General features: G+C 40.7%; 1 protein-coding gene and 1 long non-coding RNA gene across 11 annotated transcripts in view; one reads left to right on the forward strand and one right to left on the reverse strand.

Annotated features, from left to right (window-relative positions):
• The window catches only part of NFIX (nuclear factor I X), a 280,610-nt gene that overhangs the window by 157,187 nt on the left and 102,745 nt on the right, over window positions 1–20,678 (forward strand). The gene's annotated exons all lie outside the window — the stretch shown is intronic.
• On the reverse strand, window positions 584–19,764 carry LOC131190892 (uncharacterized). Its single transcript, XR_009153359.1, has 3 exons — window positions 18,817–19,764; window positions 9,500–9,563; window positions 584–6,645 (listed from the first exon to the last, which is right to left on the reverse strand). It is a non-coding gene; the product is annotated as an uncharacterized LOC131190892 (long non-coding RNA).

The raw sequence follows: 20,678 nt of genomic DNA on the forward strand, positions 1-20,678 counted from the left end.
TAAGCCATGGAGCACTTTAAAGGTAGTAACCAAGACCTTAAAGTGCACCCGAAAGACCACAGGCAGCCAGTGCAGTCTGCGCAGGAGTGGTGTTACATGGGAGCTACGTGGAGCTCCCTCTATCACCCGCGCAGCTGCATTCTGGACTAACTGAAGCTCCAGCAGCCAATTATTCTATCCCCACCACTGACCAGTCTATGCCATATCAATGGATGCAAGCTCATGAGTAACATGAGAATGTGAGGAAAAAGTAAAATGGGGAAGAGTTAACGGAAGCATTTCACAACAAGGATGTGTGTCAAATCCTTGCCTAACTCCAGTTGTACTTTGAGTCAAACATGACTGCATCCATGTAGTTTTCCCAATGGTGCTACAGAAACTTTTGTCAAGGCTTCCTTCCTTCCAAGGTTATACAATAGACCTGGGATTTCTTCTTATGGTCTGGCTGATCTGCTTTACTAAGGCCCACAAAGTGTGAAGGTAAAGCCTAATTTGAGTCAAGCTAACTTCATTGACATGGACACTTAATTTTCTTAACAATAGGGAAGTAGTTTACCATGACCTTCCGCTAGCATGTCCTGGCTTTCTTTTTCCCCAGCCACCTATCTGGGCTTAAGTAAAGAGCATCTATCTACAATAAATAGCATTTTCGCAAAATTGGCTTCTTCAGGTATGATTGGATAGTGGGGTTCACACTCTTCAGTTCCTTTGTTGCGAAGTGACAGAAATCTGATCACAATGATTTATGCATCTAGGATGAGAAACTATAGATCCATTTTAAAGTTCTAGTCAGAATGAAAATTGTTTGGTTAGATGAAAAAGGAATAGATTATTCATAATGGACATAGGTTTAGGTTACACTACAGCAATGTACACAGGTTTAGGTTAACCAAGTAAAACTTTCATTTGTTTTATTTCTAGAGCATTCTTTAGTTCTAATGACATATTGGGGGTCTCATCCAGGACATCTTCCACTTCTGTGTGTGCAACTACATACTTCAAAATGCTTTCCTTGGGGAATCTAAAATGCTGTGAATAATTTTCTTGAAATAATTATTTCAGTATAGTAAAAAAGGATGGGAAAATCCAAGGAATTTCATTCAAAAACATGGCGCTGGACTTAAGTTTGCTGTATAAACCAAAGCCTTTCAAGCCAAACCACAACATACCATTAATGTTTCCACATTTTCTGCCAGTAGCCTCGCTAGGAGCACTTGTCCCTTCTAGTATTGCTAATCAGAGGGAATAGGACCTGCCTCTCAGCTCATGTGTAGCAGACATCATCTTAGTCTTGATTCAGTATGTTTATCTTAGACCAGAACGTTGCAAAAGGTTCCTTGAAATGCAGACATAAGACTCTCCAGAAATTTGTGTTTATATCCCAAGTATGCTATTTAGGCAGTATGTATAACTGAGAGCCTCCTTAGGCCTACAAAAGACAGCAGTCTTTCACATATAGTCCCTGAAAATAACCTTGAAAGGGAGGGGGGAAGATAAAAATAGAGAATCTCCATATCTCACAACAATCATCTACATTTATATTAAGTTTAGATGTCAGATGGCAAGTTCTTCAACAAGTCTTCCTTCGCACTTAGGTAACACAGCATTCAAAGACAGTATAAACTTGGTTTAACTTGAAACATATGAATGCTTTTCCCCACCTCTGTTCTAGTTAATGCATGAGCTTTGCTCTTCAGTAATTTCTAATAATATGAGAGCTACTGCAGGAAACTGCCATTCTGTGACAGCAGCATGTAAGCCATAGGGTTTTTTAGTTATATAATGAATATCTGATAGAGAAGTGGTTAGCAGGCAAATAGTAAAGACATCAGTGAGCAGAAAATTCAGAACCAGTAGAAGACTTACGCTAATTACCGAGATGTGGGCTTGGAGCCTGGACTCTTTCTCTGCAGAATCTTGGTGAAATAATTTGGGTTGCCAGAAAAGTGAAATTAGCCAAGAGATCATTTCTACCTGGATAATGAATGCCCTAAAATTATTCTATCCAATAATGAATTCATACAACTGATTGATTTCTTTTTTTTTTCTTTTGTACTAAATGCTCGCCCCCCCCCCCCACAAGTCAAAGCCTTTGATTCTTTGGGAATCAAACCTGTCACTAGGGAATATCTGAAAAGAAGTTCTAACGTATACACAAATATACATACACACACACAGACAGTATGAATTGGAATAGAACCCACTAAGGTGGCATGTAGAAGAAATGTATTTTAGGGATAGCAGATGGCTCTGTGTGGAATTAAATACTTCATCTTTTGCCATCTTCTTCACCCAATAGGGACTAAAGTTATCTGAAGTGTGCCCTTGACATTCCCTGCTGGGATTTCTCTTGCAGAGGGCGGGGGAGGTAAGACTTGGCTTTCTTGGAGGATCAGGAAGTTGAGGCTCAACTCTTTTTTTATTAGCAAATTAGTAATGGTAGAATAAGTTGGCCAGTAGCAAAAGGCAGGGCTGGTTTCTTTCAGCACACTGTTGTCCCTGCTCATCAGTCATGTGTCTGTCAGCGACAAAATACAGCAGAGGCCTTCTGCTTCTTCTGCCACATTAGTATCCTTTCAGCCTTTCCTTACAAAACTGGCAACATCAAAGGAATTACAGCTTCCCTCAGTAATTTCTGGTTTGTGTTGGGCAGCAAGTGGGGCAAGAATCTTTCTGAAATCATGTGGCAAATTTGCATCAGGCAATGAGAGGCAACCCCAAAACATCACATGCATGAAGATACAAAATATCTCCCTTGCTCCCATCCTTGAGAATCTCAGAATTTGATTGGCATCCTGGGCCTGAGGATTCAAGATGTTTTCCTGCTTTCCAAAAGTTTCAGTGTGGCTCAAAGCTATTGGTTGGAAAATGCCACCAGGTACATACAAGTCAGTTTGAACAAGGAGGTTTTTTTTACATCTCAGTTCCTCAGAGCCATAAGCCTTTCAAATTAATTGAAACAAGAGATAAGTTGATCATTGAAAACCCTGATCTACACCAATTATAGCCTAGGTGGAAGAGATTATTTGTATCCTATTTCTCAATCTTTGGAGCATATCACTTCCCCCCTCCAACTGTTTAATTATATACTCATTACCATATAATTATAGATTAAATATACATTATTATGTCCTTTAAACCAGAGGGCAGGTTACATGATAATTAGCACTGGATATGATGAAGGTGCTAATTGTACTTCCCCAAACTCCTGAATCTCTGGGTGGCCAGTATAAAGCCAACAAGAATTGCCCACTGTTGTTTTGCCCGAGCTTTGCTTTTGTCCCTCTGGGACTGACATCCTAACAGCCACTTGAAGTTACTCAGATAGGCAAGCACTGAGATCTCCTAGGGTTTTAGAAAAGCCAGCCTACTTTCTGCAGAATTAATTGCAAGGCATAGTCATGTTTTGCCTCTTAAAAATTCGGCAATTTTAACCAAATCCCAAAAATGCAGAGAGCAAAAATATTATTGCTACAGTTCTGTTCCTTGCACCTTTTTGGATTTTTAAAAATGATGCTCTTAATAGAATAGCTTCACACTTCAGCTTCAACTAGACCATGTAACAAAGGTGGATGTGGACCACGAACTGGAGTACATAGTTATTCACAAAATTTGGAATTAATAGGACCTTCCCCTCAGAACCGTACACTCAGGACCAATTTAGATTGGATGCAGAAGTTTCATTATCGTTTCTCCTTGCATTGTTGTCATTTTGTATTTGGAATGTGTGTTTTTACTGCTAATCATTCTTTTTTACCCATTATGAATAGCTTCATAATGCACTTCAAAAGTGTTAGGAACCTTTTCTCTGACTTCTAGAGCTATAGAAAGATTAATGTTCTCGCCTCCACCCAGGGGATGCAACTGATGTCACTTAGCTACTTCTAATGCTACAAAAGAAAAAAGCCACCAAGAGATCCACTCTCCCATTTTATACCCACTTCCTGCCTTTGGTTTTTAGTCCCTCAAAAAAACATAATAAAACAGGGTGGTGGCATCCAGAAGTAATAGGCATGTAAAATTCCCTTTGAACATATTACCTCCCATTAGGAGTCTGAACCCAGCCAATTCATCCTATCTTCTGCATGCACAAGTCAGCCTTTAGTTGCTCACATTTTGTAAAGGTCAGTAACTAGATACATTCCATGTGTTTTATATACAGTAAAGCTATAATTTTAATGATCCCAATGAAGAACACCTTGTGTTCTTCTTTTGTGATATGTTTGCAATACTTCATAACTCTTTACAGGTGGAAATAATAATGACTCAACAGTAGACAGAAATGCTACATCTAGTCTAAACATCTGGCTGACTATGTGACCAATCATAATAATAAAAAACCTGCAAATAGAAGTAGAACAATTGGTGTAAAAGAAAACAAAGCTATACCAATAACAAGCACCTTGGGTGCAATCCTAAAACATCTGGAGGACCTTGAACTCCATCAGCATTGACAAAATCACCATCACTCAACTGCAAAAGGCAGTTTTACTGGGAACAGCTTTCATCCTGTGACAATACCTTTAATGCCTTTAACATTTGATTGTCCCAAGTCCTTGGGAAGGATTGAATAGGTGGACAAAAGTTCCAAACTGTCTATACATCTGGCTGACTGTGTGACCAATCATAATAGTAATTCCTATGAAAGTGAAAACTCAGTTTAATTTAAATCAATCCCATCTTGGAATTATGGGGATGGGAATGAACAGTTCCAGATTCTGCTTCTACCTTTCCTAACCTCAGGCAATTGTTCCTGGATGTGGCACACCCCAGTGCCAGAAACAGAGTTTCCTGTACGCTAATCCTTTGCTTAGCCTGAGACTGCCTATTTCAGCTACCCGGGACAGTTAATTCAGAAAGGGAAGAGTCACAGAGAATGTGCACTGGCAGATAATAGAGGCAAGTAGAGTTAAAGAGGGGCAAGGGGGTAACCCTTTCTGAAGCATGCTGATGTAAATGGATTCTGGAATGTAGTTTGTAGCCCCTTTCAATGGTGCAATGTTTCCCTAACTGCAAACTGAGGGTAAAAGCAATAATTGCCACAATGATGAGAACATCCAAGTGCATTTAGAACATAGAACAAAGAATGACAAAGTTGGAAGGGACCTTGGAGGTCTTCTAGTCCAATCCCCTGCTCAAGCAGGAGACCCTATACCATTTCGGACAAATTGTTGTCCAACCTCTTCTTGAAAAATGATGGAGCATTTATTGGCTACGAAGCAAATGTGGCTCTGTTGTCTTTAAAAGTTCTCCAGCTCCTTGGTTGGGCCTCCCCTGTTCCCGCCTGAGGCCCCCAGATGTCTTGCATTGCACACATCTGTTTGACAGCTTATTTTCTGTGGTGGAGAAAGCGGCTGTGGCTATGGGTTTGGGAGGGAATCTGTCTGCTAGCAGAGGGAGAGGGAAAACAATTGTGGAAAGAAGGTTGGGAGAGCCAGCTGAAAAAAATGGATTTGTGGTTGGGGGAGAGGGGAGTGGAATATAGTGCAGAGGTGTCTGGGGTTTGGGACAAGTCTGCAGCAGAGTCCACTGTGTGTCTTTCTTATAGGGAGGCCGTCTTTTCAGATGTGCACGTGGCGGAAGATGAATTAACACTGTGTGTGTGTGTATGAAAGGGGTGCAGAAACCAACACTTTTGGGGGGGGACTATATGAGGGATTTTTTTTGTTCCCCCCCCCCAAAAGAGCTTGTGCTGTTGGGCTTGGGAAGCTGCCCTGTACTATATGCGCCTCATGGTACCTCCTGGGATCCAATATAAACAATAAAGTCTTTGTTACTTTGACCTGCTGGCCATGAGCCAAGCAAATTCTTTGCGTATTTCCTCAGCTGAATTCCCTCCTGCCATCCCGCTCCCCTCTCCCAGCCTCCTCCAAATCTGCTCTTGAGTGCATAAGGGAAGGCAATGTGCTGCAGCAACCAGAGATTCATCCCAAACCACCCCTGCCCCCTCCCCAAAGCCTTGGCTGCCCCTCAAATCTGGCGTCCAAAAGTGTCCTATTCCAGCCTTTAGGCAAAGAAGTGAACAGGAAACTGTAGCAGAAAGCTGGTCTTTAAATGTGTGTGCATGTATGGAATCGGTGATCTGGGTTCTCTGTATGGGGACCCTGAATGGCAGCAGATGGCTCAGGTTTAATACTGCAAAAGAATTGGGCACTGGAAAGCAATCAACTTTACAGGAAGACCACAGGTGCAAGAAGAGGACAAGTAGACAAAAGCTTAATTTTGTGCAAGAATTCTTTCCTCCCTATATTTGCAATTAAATCATGCAATTAAGTTTATTGTAGTGCTGGTGTTTATTTCTTGAACATACAAAAAGGATTAATATAGAGCTTCTGAGCATGTGCAGAGCATCTTTCTTTCAGCACTGAACAATTATAAGCTTCCCCATGTGCAACGATGAATTTGCCAAGAGGTGTAAGATGCCATTAGATGAAGTTTTGACTAATGTAGGTGAGGAGAGGATAGCAAAAAAAAATGGTAATTTCACAGATTGTTTCTTTCATACAGTTGTTAGCCCACCTAAACAGCAAGACTCATGAATGCAAATGTAGTCATCTGATGAGCTCAGCCAGTGCAGTAGTAATTTTAGTTCTCCTTTAATTCTTGAAATAAAAGGACTGGAAAATATTGGGTGATGCTTCACCACTGCAAATAAAAAAACAGAATAACAGACTTGGAAGGGACCTTGAAGATATTCTAGTCCAACTCTGTGCTCAAGCAGGAGACCCTATAAATTATAATTAAAACAATAGTTTTCCTGCTAAGAATGAGGAGGCAAAGTTACGGAACTTTGTAGGAAATGTAAGCACTGTTTTTGTGTTTCTGTGATACACTTTTAAGCCGAGCCCTAGATGAAAAGTCACCTGTGGTTGAAAATTATCTTTCGTAAAACTAGCAACAGTATCTCTGTAATTATACATGGGAGCCACAGTAGGACCATGGTAGTGGTGACACAGCTGCCTCCTTCCCTGACACTAAGGGCAGATTAGCGGTTGCAGGAATGAGATCTTCTAAGCAAATAGACCCTAGTCTTTTAGAAAAGAATGGAAATGCAGATTCTACTGTCAGAGAAAGGCTGAAAGAAACACAGGACTGAACTGTCTGTGAGAAGGATGAGGATGATACAAAAAGCCTTTGTCAATATCTTGCTAGTCTCCATGGGTTTGAGTTCTGTTTAAGAGGCAAGGAGAAAACTGGGACACAGCAGGAAAATGGGGAGAAGGGAAATGGGAGATGAAAAATTATGGGTGAGCCTAGGGATTCTAATAAGAAAATTGCTTCCAGTCCTAAAGTCTGCAATTGTGGGTTAAAATTATAACCATTCCCCAAACTACATCTCATCATAAATCTCCACATCTCATCCCATTCACCCAACAACAGGAAAAGCAAAGCCACTTTTGGGGGAGATGTTATTTATTTATGTTAGTAGAAATGTATGGAAGGGTTTGTTCAGGGTTGGAATTTAAAAAAATAGCAAGAATTGAAAGATGATCAGCCTGTTAGTAAATTCTGTTGTCTTCTAGATTTGTTCCACTCTAGAGTTGTTGCCTTCCTCCCTAATTAGAATATCCACACAAAAAACAATAACGAAAAAGCAGGCAGTTAGCAAAGTGCAACGTAAATAATGTACACAAACATAAACTGAGAAATTAATCTCTAATATAAGTAATCCTCAATTTATGACCACAATTGGGATGGAGTTTCCATTGTAAGTCATTGTCATCATGTTGAGTCAGAACCAATTTTTACAGTAGCTGTTAAGCAAATTATATGGTTGTTAAGCAAATCCAGTTTTCCCAATGTTTTTTTTTCTGCTAGAAATTGGCAAAAAAGGCTCACAAACTGTGATCACGTGGCTGCAGGACACTACAACTAGTCATAAATGCAAACTGTTTGCCAAGTGCCCAAATTGCAATGACATAACTGCAGCATAGTGCAATAGTATGTGTGAGTACAGATCTTAAGTCATTTTTTCTGAGATTGTTGTTAAATAGTCATAAATTGAGGATTACCTGTAATCTATATGTGACTAAATCATATTGTATGAACAATCTAAATACAACTTATTAGGAGAAAACAAGCTATCATTTGTTGTCTCTGCCCTTCCATTTTGGCAATATAGAGATCTTTATATAGAGATCATTCTTTATCATGAAATAATTTAGGGGTGAGCTCATGTAAGTCAATAGGTTAGGTTAGGTTGCTCCACTGCTGTGCTTATAACTGCAAGATGTTCATGCTGTGCTCCATTGCAACCACTGAACTTACCTCTTCAAGATTTCTGGCTAGCTTTCTCAACCTGATGCAAAACTGAAATGCCTAGAGTGTTCGGCTTGAAAATTTGTCCAAGGTACGCTTGATTAAATAAATAGTGTTGGATATCCTTATGGTTCATGTGCTTGTCTTAAGTTTCTCTAAAGTGCCTTTGATTCTAAATGTTTTAACCATGTAGTCTAGTAGTAAATTTGTATTCAACAGCATTTCTAAATGATTGTAGGTGGAGGGAAATTGAAGGAAGATTTGAAAATGCCCAAACACCTGGATATTGGTGGCTCCATGCACACACTAATCTTTTAGTGGACAGGGAGGAGAGATCAAATGCAGGAGCAGATGTTACAATATTTGCCTTGGACTGAGATAGAAATAAAACCTTGAAGCAGAACATAGGATTGCAAGGCAGGAACTGTGGTAAGATAGCCAAGGACTGCAGAAGCGTTGAAGGAGATTCCTGGTGGTAGAAGAATGGCTGTAATGTTATCTTGTACATTTTTTTTAAAAAAAGGCTTTTTTTTAAGGAGTGCATCAATTGAAAGCCAAAGTAATTCAAGATCAGAAACTCTCTCTGAAGTCATTATTTTGGCCAGTGGATGGAATATTCTGCAGGCCAAAAACTGCCTTTTCTTTCCCTCTTTACATTTTTACCAATACAAATTCTTATTTTATATAGAATAGAATAGAATAGAATTTTTTATTGGCCAAGTGTGATTGGACACATAAGGAATTTGTCTTGGTGCACATGTTCTCAGTGTACATAAAAGAAAAGATACATTCATCAAGAATTCTAAGGTATAACACTTAATTATATGACCCAAAAGCTCACAGGGTCATGACCCTGACAGATACAATCACCATCCCAAATCCATTGCATACAATCCAAATGATGAATAAAAGTTTATCATTCTACACTGCAGAATATTATGAGTGAACACATCCTGAAACTTAATATTTCTTGGAGAAATCAAGCCTATGTCTCTATCTCTTGTGCCAGTAGTTTTTAAGATGGAGAGGTACTAAAACACCTCCTCTTTGGTATTACGTTTTGACATGATAACAGTGCAAGGAAATCTATCATCGGATATGTTTAGAGTGTAGCCTGCCATATCCTGAAGACTCCAGATAAGAATAGTATGATCATAATAAAACAGAATTAAAATGCCTTTGAAACTTCCCCACCTTTTCCTGGCTTAAGGCACTTCCACAAGAAACTGTTTCTACTTACCCTTTTTTCAAGGCATTTGAAAACTGGTTGTGTGACATTCTTTCCTCCTGTGGATCTTGGAAAGCTAAAAACATACAGATAAATCATGAGTCAATCACTCTACTCCAGTAGAAATCATCATTCAGAAAGTGCCTTGCTTTCCTTAGCTGCAGCAGCTCCTGGTATAACAAAATTTCATTATCACAACTCCACACAGAAAGGAGAAAAATTACTTGCTACACATCCTCCCCTGTGTTTTCACTTCTATTGTGTGAGCTTAACTGCCTCTTTCACAAAACCAAATCAAAACATTACCTGAACTCTTATTGTGTGGGAAAAGTTGCCTGTCAGGATATTACTCTTCCCATATGTTCCTGCTGAAAGGGGTGATGATAGCATAATACATGTTTTGTATCTAAGCATTTCCCCCAAATCTGCCACCATGATTTTATGTTCCAGCGTAGGGCCTTTCTGGGTCTGGGAACGGGAGTGGAGCTTACCTGAGCACCTTGGCTGTGAGGGCAGATCAGGCAAGAGTTTGGTGTATATGGATTCAATTAGCAGAGAAAATCAAGGGTAGCATTATTTGCATGGACCATAAAACCGTTGTGAATGGATTAGAAGAATTAAGTTTGGGATCTTTGATAGGGTGGCTATGAAACTGATAGCTCCAGATTCAGGAGGCAGTTAAGGCAACTGGCTTAAAAGACAGGAAAATGGCCAGCTCCCCATTTCTGTGCATTGTAAATGAAAAACAACAACAACAGGCTGTGTCAGAGAAACTTACGTCCAAGGAGAATGGTATTGTAGAAAGACAGAATTCGTGCTATATAAGAAAGATCCTTAAACTCTTGAATGCCAAAGATCAGCCCAAACAGAAAGTTCCCACAACATGGTCAAAAGTTGGTCAGGCTTATTGTCAGACCTGCCCCAGTCTGATCCCTTAGGGAAGAAAAACCCTTGATTCCATTTGGTTGAAATGAAACTAAGAGACGCTGATTGCAGTAAAGTCAGGCGAAATCTAAGTTCCTGTGCAAACAAAGACTATTCCCTTCAGTTCCATCCCTCCCCCCATGACCAGTCCAAACTCAGCCAATGCAATGCTGCCTGGATGTTTTGGGAACTCTGAGGTGTTTCAGCTGGTAACTTTTTACACTCAGGGCAAATGGCCTTGAGCATTGCCATGGTGCTCTGCCTTACTTCAGCTGTCATCTCACCCTCCAAAATTCTCATACAAGAATGCATACAGGTTTATTGCTGCCCATTTGGTTCCTCCTCAAGCCTCCCCCCAACCCAGTCTTTTGGTGGCAGGAAGCCAGCACGATGCCAAGCTGAAGATGGTGGTTCTGACATGGCAACCCCCCCTTAATAGGGATGTTAGTCTTGCAGAGGAGAGAGAAAAAGGAGGGGAGAAACAAGATAATATACAATTAGAAAGTCACTTTGGTTTAGCAGAATATTGATTATAGAATTTTTTTACGAGTTTGGCTGCTCTAGCGTGTTTGGAGTCCACCCATTCGGTTTCTAAGGGAGGGAAATATTTTCATGATACTAATACTGTAATACACCCCACTGTCTATGAGAATCTAGAATGTCTTTGACTTCAAAGTGCTTTTCGCCCTCAATCATGAGAGGTCCAGGTAGTGGTGTCTTTGGCTGGAATGGGGAGAGGATTTCAGGCTTAAGGAGGCTGCAATGAAAGATTGGGTGAACACAACCGAGTTACTGGATTAATGATTCCCTTAATAGGGAAAGGGCCAGTGGATTTTGGTCCCAATTTTTTACAGGTATTTGGATTGCAGGTATTTGGTTGATAAATAAACTCAGTCCCCTATTCTAAAGTCTTTTGGTTTCATGCATTTTTTATCCACTTTTTTTATACGATTCTCTTGCATCTTCTTTTTTTTTTTTATTTACATTTATATCCCGCCCTTCTCCGAAGACTCAGGGCGGCTTACAGTGTATAAGGCAATAGTCTCATTCTATTTGTATATTTACAAAGTCAACTTATTGCCCCCCCAACAATCTGGGTCCTCATTTTACCTACCTTATAAAGGATGGAAGGCTGAGTCAACCTTGGGCCGAGCTTGAACCTGCAGTAATTGCAGGCTGCTGTGTTCTAATAACAGGCTCCTTACAGCCTGAGCTATTACAGCCCTTCTAATGTTTTCCTCATCACTGGCTAGGTGTCCTGTAGCTGAACTATCCATTCCTTCAAGGATGGTATGGGAGAGGTAGCTAGGGGAAGTTCAGGCATAAAAGCAAAGTCCTGTCCCATTGCAATCTTGAATGGGGTGAAGCCAGTACGAAGTCGTTGTACACTACTTCAGCAAATGGAGGAGGTCAGTTCAATTGAATAGAATGAATGAATAAGCTGAAAGGGACCTTGGAGGTCTTCTAGTCCAGCCCCCTGCCCAAATATAGAACCTATCAGATAAGTGACTGTCTAGACTTTAGACTCTTCTTAAAAATATCCAGTGATGGAGTGCCAACGATTTCTGGAGGCAAGCTGTTCCACTGATTAATTGTCTTCACTGTTAGGAAGTGTCTTCACAATTCCAGGTTACTTCTTTCTTTGGTTAGTTTCCAACCGTTGTTTTTTATTCTGCCCTCTGGTGCTTTGGAGAATAATTTGACCCCCTCTTCTTTGTGGCAGCCGCTCAAGTACTGGAATACTGCTGTCATGCTACCCCTAATTCTTCTTTTCTTTAGACTAGCCAAATCCTGCAGTGATTCTTCATAAGTTTTAGCCTCCAGGCCTTTGATCATCTTAGTTGTTCTTCTCTGAACTTTTTCCAAAGTCTCAACATCTTTTTTGTAGTATGGTAACCAAAATTAGTTGCAGTATTCCAGGTGTGGTGTTACTAGGGTTTTATAAAGCAGTACTTAATAATACTTCACTTGATCTTGATTCTATGCCTCTGATTATACAACCCGGGATTGTATTAGCTTTATTGGCTGCTGCTGCACTCCACTGGGTCATATTCAAATGATCATTCACTAAAACTCCAAGGTCCTTCTCACAGTTACTGTTTTTGAGACAGGTGTTTCCTAATCTGTACTTATACCTTTGATTTTTCCTGCCTAAATGTAAAACTTCGCTTTTCTCCACATTAAAATTCATTTTGTTGGATCAGGCCTATTGTTCAAGTCTGTCAAGATCTTTTTTGGATCCTGAGCTTGTCTTTTGGGGTGTTGGCTATTCCTGCCAGTTTAGTGTCATCTGCAAATTTGATGAGTTCCCCTTCTATTTCCTCATCTAAGTCATTTATGAAGATATTGAAGAGTACTGGGCCTCAGACAGAGCCTTGTGGTACCCCACTGCTTATTTCCTTCCATGTAGATGTAGTACCATTAAGGACTACTCATTGAGTAGGGTTTGTCAGCCAGCTACAAATCCATTTGGTGGTGATGTTTTCTATTTCATATTTTTCTAGCTTGTCTTGTTGGTAATTGTCTTGTTGGTAATTAACATAGCACCTGATGTACTTCTCTAGAATCCCATTCATACATTTATAGCCTCTGTTCGTTTTTGTTTTCTAATGATGAGTGGAGCTAAGCACTTGGGTGGTCCCCAAAAATTCTAAAAAATCTTGCCAGAACTTTCAGGTAAAGTGCACCCATAGTAAGAGATTATTCATTGTGGAACACCATGCAGCCTATAAATATGCTGCACAAAAAGTTTAGCCAGGGTGTGTACAGAAGAGATTTTTTTGGCAGGACACAAAGTAGACCTCTTTGGAAAACAGATCAGTTATAACTCAAATTACTGTTCTCAGGGAAGTCCATGGATATCTCCTCCCATGGAGCATTTGGCTCCATTTCTGGTTGGAGAAGTCCTGGGGTTTTCCCTTGACCTTGTTTTGCCAAGGCACAAACTGGACAGCTGGCTACATAGCATTCAATGTCCTTTTAAAGTGACGACCACCAAAACTGTCTTTTGACCAAGTGTAAGGTTTTCAGAAACTCAAAATACTAGACTCTTTTTAGAACCAGTAATCGTTGGCTTGAGGAACATACAATTTAGCCCCTATCCAGGCTAAACCATCTCGTATCAGGCATTCATTTCTATGGGCTTGGAACCACTTGTCATTCTCTAGTGCCACCTTTAGGGCTGTTTTTACATCCTTGCCTACTTGAGGTTTCATTTTTTTCTTGTGCACTGGTGGATATTGATGCAGCAAGTTGGAGAAATAGAATGACTGGCTGGATCACCTCTGGCTTGATACTGTTGTATTGTAGCATCCTGTACAGGACATCTGCCAAAACAATTTCCCTCCTGGGATGTACCACAAAGTAAAATTGAGCCCAGCAGGCTTGTTTGGGCGACAACCTTCTAGGGGTTTTTAGGGCTTCTAAAATCCTCCTCAAAGATGTTAGGAGCGCCCAGCATACTGTGTAAGCCTCCTTTTCCCAGTCTGCCCATTGTCACTCAATTTCAGTGACTTTTCTGGAGGTTGTAGGGCTTCCCTGTTTATTTTTCTGTAAGAGTACTTACTGCCCCTACAGCTTCATCGCTGGCATCTGTTTGAATGACAAATGGGGCATTTGGGTCAGGGTGTTTCAACACTGGCTCAGCTACAAATAGGCATTTAAGTATTTCAAATGCCGCTTGGCATTCCATTGTCCATTTCAGCAGCTTGCTGGTTTTAGGTTTACCCTCCCCTTTTGTTTTTAGCAAGTTGGTAATGGGGAGAGCGATTTAGCCAAATGAAAGGATAAATTGGTGGTAAAAGTTGGCAAATCCCAGGAAGATTTGCAGTTGCTTTTGGATAATGAGGTATAGCCCAGTCTAATACAGCTCTCAGGGTCCACTTCTAGCCCCTTGTGAGAGATGTGGTAGCCCAAGTAGTCAATTTTACTCTGATGGAACTCACATTTGGAGAGCTTAGCCTTAGCATATAGATGAGCAGCTTGAAGCTTTTTGAGCACTGCCCTCACCAATTTCACATGCTCTGCCATGATTTCAGTATAAATCAATGTTATTCAAGTAAACCAAAGTAAACCAACACCCCCTTGTATAGATGTTCATGCAGCACCTCATTCATTAACTGCATGAAGACAGTGTGTGGGGAGGTGTAGTCCAAAAGGGAGAACTTGGAATTGGAAACATCCCAAGGGGCATTAAACAAGGTTTTCCATTCATCACCCTCCTTAATCCTGACTTGGTAATATGCTTTTTGGAAGTCCAGTTTGGCAAAAGCCTTCCCCTTCTCCAGGTGGGCAAACATATCTTTCATCGGGGGGGGGGGGGCAATGGGTAGATGTTCTCAATACACACACCATTCATCCCTCTATAGTCCATGCATAAGCGAAGGGACCCAGCTTTCTTTTCCCAAAACAGGACTGGAGCAGCCACCTTAGGTTGGGCCGGTTGGATGAATCCCTGCTTTGCATTTTTGTCTATAGTCCTGAATTCCTCCAGTTCCCTGAGAGCCATTGAGTACAGTTTGGGCTTAGGCAGTTTAGCCCCTGGTAATATCTCTATGGATCAGTCATTAGGCCAATGGGGTGGGAGCTCATCCGAGCCCTTCTTGCTAAACATATCCTGCAGGTCCCAGTACTCCCATGCAATTCACAAGTTAATCTTCTGCTCCGGCATGGCAACCCCCATCTCTTGCCTTGGCTTTCAGTTCTCTGGGCCCCTTTGCCTCACCTCACTGGATTTTTAGTAGCCCCCTCCTCCAGTTCACATAAAGGTTCTTTTTCTGCAACAACACTAATTCTATTACTAGGGGTTTCTCCATGCCTGGCGCTACAATGAAACCAAGGGTTTCAGTGTGCACCCCCATTTGCATTGCTATGGGCTCAGTGACAAATGTTGCTGGGATCCCCCCTCCCACTTTGGAGCCATCTAGCTGGCAGGATACCCCTGGCACTTTGAGCAGCCTAAGCTGCATCCCTAACTTTTCCACCAAGGTGGGGTTTACAAGGCACCTGGTGCAGCACCCTCCTGAGTCCAGAAGGGCCAGCAGGCTGGCTTTTTGTCCCGAAGATCAATAGGGACTGTCACCGGGGTGACTGGGCCACTTACCAGGGGGTCAGAATTCTCTCACCATCCTTGAGGGATGGGGTGAACTATGACTTTCACTTCTCTTAAACCACTTCAGAGGTCCAAGGTGGTAGTTTGCTGGCTTTCTTGGTGGGGCTGTAAGTCATCTTTTGAGTAGAATAGTGGGACTTGCACTTGGTGGCCCAGTGCCCCTCCTTGCCACATTTAAAGTAGGCTGTCGAGCTTCGTTGCGGACTTGGGACACTCAATTGCAGCTTTGGCACTTTCTTCTTCTTTAGCAGTGCTTATTCTGAGCCAGGTCAATCACCACCTTCTCCACTGAAACGTACCAGCCATGAAGGGTGGGAGGAGTGGACCTGGAGATGCAGGTGCTGTAGACTTAATTACTCGGCCCATCTTTGAAGCAGAATCTTCAAAGCCAATATCTGTCTCTGAGCCGATATCATGTGCACGGTCCCCACGGTAGAGGTGGCATTCTCTCCAGGTTGACCACAATTGCAGATTCCGCCTAATGTCGAACCTGCCCCAGTCTGATTCCTTTGGGAAGAAAAACCCTTGACTCCATTTGGTTGAAGTGAAAGGCACTTTTACTAAGAGATGCTCATTGCATTAAAGTCAGGCGGAATCCAAGTTCCTGTGCAAACAAAGACTATTCCCTTCGGTTATGTCCCACCCACCCCCATGACCTGTCCAAACCCAGCCAATGTGATGCTGCCTGGATGTTTTGGGAACTCTGAGGTGTTTCGGCTGGTAACTTTCCACTCAGGGCAAATAGTCTTTAAGACAGGGGTGAAATGCTCCCAGATCGGACGGGATTGCACAATCCGGTAGCGATGGCAGCTGCTGGTTCGGAGGACCGGTAGCAAAAATCCCCGGCCCCACCCCCCCTGCCTCTGCTGAGCCGCACCATCTGCAGAAGTTTTTTTTTTTTAATTTTAAAAGCCGGTTTTGCTTCAGCCGAAAACCTGCCTTTAAAAGTAAAAAAAAGCCTTTGAGGATCCTGCCCCTCAGCTGAGATCGGCAGCCTTTAAACTTAAAAATTAAAATTAAAATTAAAAGCTTCTCTGGGGATCTCACCTGAGTTCCTCATCAGCAGAACCTTAAAAAATAATGTTTTCTGTAGAAAACATGTAGAAAAACTCCTTTTAAAAGAGTCTAAGCCACTTACCTGATTACTGATCGACCTCATGGCTTTTCACACAGCCCGAAAGCCCCAGTTTCGCTTTTAGCACCAGACAGAACTAATCTAAACTTAGCTAATCTATTTCACCACTGAGTGATTAATGCTGTCTGGCTGAGGAACTCTGGGAATTGAAGTCCACAATAAAATAAAATAAAATAAAATATTTGTGCAGCTTTCTGAGATTTGGTGTGTTTCTGTAGCGTTTCATTCTAACTACAGAAACACAAAATCTCAGAAAGCTGTATGTAGTATTTTGTGTGTGTGTCAGTTGTGTGTGTAAAGTGTAAAAGTTGGTTTTTGAGCTTTTTGTGGCTGTGTGAAGTGTGAAGTGCAGCTCTTTTACATTGTGTGTGAGTCAGTTGTGTTGTGTTGTGTGTGTGTAAAGTGTGAAAGTTGGTTTTTGAGCTTTTTGTGGCTGTGTGAAGTGTGAAGTGCAGCTGCTTTTACATTGTGTGTGAGTCAGTTGTGTTGTGTGTGTGTAAAGTGTTAAAGTTGGTTTTTTGTACCTCTTATTGTTTTTTTATACTTTGCTTATTATTTTTATTATTTATTGTTATTGGCCATGCCCACCCAGTCATCTGACCACCAAGCCACGCCCACCAATTAAGCCACGCCCACCAATTAAGCCACGCCCACAGAACTGGTAGGGAAAATTTTTAGATTTCACCCCTGCTTTAAGATGCCTTGGCACAGTGCTCTGCATTTCTTCAGCTGTCATCCCCCCTCCAAATTCCCACACAAGAATGCATACAGGTTTATTGCTGCCCATTTGGTTCCTCCTCAAGCCTCCCCCCAACCCCGTCTTTTGATGGCAGGAAGCCAGCACGATGCCAAGTCAAGGATGGGTGGTTTTGACACTTATTCTTTGGGAAAACTGTCCAAGAGTTGTATAGTTATTATTTTATTATATTTTAATTTCTTTTATATTGTGTTTTTACCTCCTGTAAGCCGCCTTCAGTCACTGTGAGTGACTAGACAGCAATATACATTTTAAAAAATAAATAAATAAATATAGAGAAACCTCATGTCATCTGTCTCTGGCACCTCTGGTGCATAGATGATCTCAGCAAGAGGATTAGTAGATCTTATAGAATATAATGAGAAATCAGGTATACAGGATTATGCTGAACATTCAATCTGTCCTGCAGGTAGATCAGAGATTAATGCAGCTTGGGACTTGTGTTTCCTACTGGTGATTTTATTTCTGTGAATCTCTGCACCAATCTAGGCATTCATTTCATTGGGTTCATGGTTCTGTGCTATGCATGTTTTTCTTAGAGGGTGACTACTTAGTAGTCACTATCTTTTCTTCTTCTATTTCTTTTTCTATTTTAAACAACCTCAACTTTCCACCATGCAACTATCTGTTAATGGGAGTTTACTAGGCTATCTTTACTTGCTCTTAATTTTCTGAGCAGGGATTAATCTATAATGGTCCAATGTGGGATGGATAGTTTGGAATAGTCAACGTTGTTACTTTGCATCTCAGCTCTGAGTTCAAGGGCATAACCTAACGAAGGAACTAAGGATAACTTTGGAGAGATCAAGCGGAAAGGGGAGGGAGAAATCTATGCTCCTAAAATTATTGCCTTAGGATGTCAGGGGAGGTGGCAGTGCTGTTCTTGCTTACTTAATTAAGAGCAAACAACAATTTGAGTCTGCCACCCTCCTATTAGCTATGCCAAGGGCTGTTATCTGGGAGCTCCCAAGTCACGTCACATATCTACCATGGACTTCCAAGAGCTGAATGTTCTTTGACGTCTTTTGTACATGTTTTCTTTCATTCTGCACTTACAAAAAGCCGTCACAGAAAAATTCTGGTTCCTTGTAGTGTCTAGTTTGCAAGACTGAATAGTGAAAGAGTGTAGTCTAATATGATCCCACTATTTTCTCCATTCATACACACCCGCACACCTACACACACACACACACACACCTACACACACACACACACACACACACACACACACACACACACACACACAGAGTTTTGAATTCTTGTGGCATTTACGAGCAGCCGATATTCATATATAAAGAAAAGCAAAACAGCAGAGAGGAATTACTAACAGTGAATTCAGCAAGAAAGGGAATGAGATGCTCCTGAATTTGAAAGAAAGAAGAAATCAGGAATAATACACTTACAATAAAATGATTCCAAAAGACTGATTTTTCAAATATGGTAGAAAAAGAAACCAGGTGCTTTCCTCAAGACATTCTGGGAAAATTGGATCGCAGCTACTAGAGTTCCACTGTTCTCCAGATTTCCACTCAGCTTCTCCCATGTATATTTCATGCATCTATTCTTTATATGTAGGGCCCCCTTCATATGAATCCCAAGTGCTTTTATGGGCTTATAAAAATAATCCAAACTCCTTGGCTGATTTCCCAGAACATCAGAGCAGCAATTTCTTCAGGATGTAGCTGGGGACAAATCTCCCCTCCTCAAGATATCAGGTACACGAAGTGCTTATGGGTGTTTCTCCTATGTTTCTTCTCCTCCCTTCTGAAAACTAAGGTTGCTGTACAATTGTTACAAACCATCTTTTAAGCCTTAAAGCATGTCTGGAAAGGATATATTGCTTGGAGATAATTCTGCTTTCACCTTTTGTCCTTTTTACTGTACTTATGATTCAGTCCTTTTTTTTTAAACTTCAGGGAATTTATATTTATGCGACCCTGAAATAATCAACTTTGAAAGCCCTGCCTTCTAAATCAATTTAGGGTTGCTTCAAATGATAGAACAGAAAACTAATTTAATATTATTGCATCTCATAGAATGTTGAATAAGGATTGGTTGCAATTCTCTTCAACTGGAGCTGAGGAAAAGGAAATTTTAACTCAGGTGGCTTGCCACTTGGATTGATTTTTAATATCACTCTGGATTGATTGAAATCAGAAGGAATGATCTTGACTGTAACACTAATATTTTGGATTAAAAAATTGTAGATTTGGACGACCATAGGCACTGCCTAAAATAATTATCATACAAAACTGGAAAGAGCAATCTATACCGATTTGCTGCAATGGTATGTGTTGCTTGTCATTGATTTTAAAAACAAAAACAAGGAACAGGGAAGAAAACTTTAGACTAAAAATGTGGCCAACACTTTTACAATTGTTTTCCCTATAACATACAATAACTTCCTGGGTGTTTTTCTTTCTTTTTTTTATTATCACCATTATTAATGTTGGGCTTGTACTATCATTTATGTACTATGTTATTAATACTACATTATCACTAATTTTTAGATATGGTAGGTAAATAGAACTCAGCATTTAGTGCTAACAGAACTCTGAATACCAAATACTTGGGACAAGTTTTTTTTGGGGGGGGGGCGAAGGTAAGTATTTGATTTCACGTCCTGGATATAGGAAGCATCTGGTTAGCACTACTGGAAGCAGGATGTGGGATTTTAGAGGACATTTCATCTGATCCAGCGGAGATCTTCTTATGTTCAGACATGAGTGGTTGTGAGGTTAAGCACCATCCGTTCTCTTGCATCCTTCTGAATGACAAGAAAGGAAGAAAAAAGTAGATCATGTGCAACTATGAAAACACGTGCTGATAAGTCTACTGAGGGCAGAACCTCTGTTTGAAACTTGAAAAATATTTGCTAGCTCAGATAGACCAAAATGAGGTACATTCTCTCTTTCAGTAGATCTGTTTCATCCATCAGCTGTGTCATTTCTCCAGTCACAGAATTATGGTAAAGACAAACATTGGATATCTTTCCAAACATTTCTTGAGCGTTGGGAAAAAACAGAAAACTTCACTGACGTTTTCAGATTAGAGACTTACTATTAGAACTTGTAATTTCGTTTAAAAAAATACAACATTCCGAGTCAACTGGAGTGATTTGATATAACCTGTATATTTCTTGTACTTATTTAATAGATTTATTTTTGCCTTTTTCTTCAGGAATTCCAAATGGCTTACATATACTTTTCCCCATTTTTTTCCTATAACTTGGGAGGTTAGGTTGCTTCTTTAATTATACTGAAAT

The sequence above is a fragment of the Ahaetulla prasina genome, chromosome 2 (genome assembly GCF_028640845.1).
Source record: "Ahaetulla prasina isolate Xishuangbanna chromosome 2, ASM2864084v1, whole genome shotgun sequence".
NCBI lineage: Eukaryota > Metazoa > Chordata > Lepidosauria > Squamata > Colubridae > Ahaetulla > Ahaetulla prasina.